This window comes from Rutidosis leptorrhynchoides, chromosome 3 (assembly GCF_046630445.1).
Source record: "Rutidosis leptorrhynchoides isolate AG116_Rl617_1_P2 chromosome 3, CSIRO_AGI_Rlap_v1, whole genome shotgun sequence".
Classification (NCBI taxonomy): domain Eukaryota; kingdom Viridiplantae; phylum Streptophyta; class Magnoliopsida; order Asterales; family Asteraceae; genus Rutidosis; species Rutidosis leptorrhynchoides.
Window position 1 is genome coordinate 408041222 of NC_092335.1, and position 872 is coordinate 408042093.

Here is an 872-nt window from a genome sequence, read left to right on the forward strand (position 1 = left end):
CTCTAGTGATTCCGATTCAACAAATTCAATTATGGAGAATCTGAAACCTTTAAGTATGGAAGACCGAATGAGAGCTAAACGCACTGGCCAAGGTCACGCACTTACTCATCCAGACATTAATGCACCAGATTATGAAATCAAAGGACAAATTCTACATATGGTAACTAATCAATGCCAATTTAGTGGTGCGCCGAAGGAAGATCCAAACGAACTTCTTCGTACCTTTAATAGGATCTGCACACTATTTAAAATAAGAGAAGTTGAGGATGAACAGATATATCTCATGTTATTTCCCTGGACTTTAAAGGGAGAAGCTAAAGATTGGTTAGAATCGTTACCTGAAGGGGCGATTGATACATGGGATGTTTTAGTTGAAAAATTTCTTAAACAATTCTTTCCTGCATCTAAAGCCGTAAGACTTCAAGGAGAAATTGTTACGTTCACACAGAAACCGAATGAAACTTTATTTGAGGCATGGACAAGATTTGGAAAGTTATTAAGAGGATGTCCGCAACATGGTTTAGACACCTGTCAAATAGTACAAATATTCTACCAAGGATGCGACATCACTACAAGGAAAGACATCGATATAGCAGCTGGTGGTTCTATTATGAAGAAAACCGAAACTGATGCTTACAAAATTATTGATAACACTGCTTCCCACTCACATGAGTGGCACCAAGAAAAAGATATCGTTAGATCATCTAAAGCAGCTAGAGCCGATTCTAGCCATGACTTAGATTCCATTTCTGCAAAGATAGATGCTGTCGAGAGACGAATGGAAAAGATGACTAAAGATATCCACTCAATACGAATTAGTTGTGAGCAGTGTGGAGGACCACATTTGACAAAAGATTGTCTCAGTATTGAAC

The 872-nt window shown here is 38.2% G+C and overlaps 1 non-coding gene across 1 annotated transcript; it reads right to left on the reverse strand.

Annotated features, from left to right (window-relative positions):
• Positions 1–415: 415 nt before the first annotated feature.
• LOC139903616 (small nucleolar RNA R71) lies at positions 416–522 on the reverse strand. The gene has a single exon (XR_011778426.1). It is a non-coding gene; the product is annotated as a small nucleolar RNA R71 (small nucleolar RNA).
• Between the last annotated feature and the right edge of the window lie 350 nt (positions 523–872).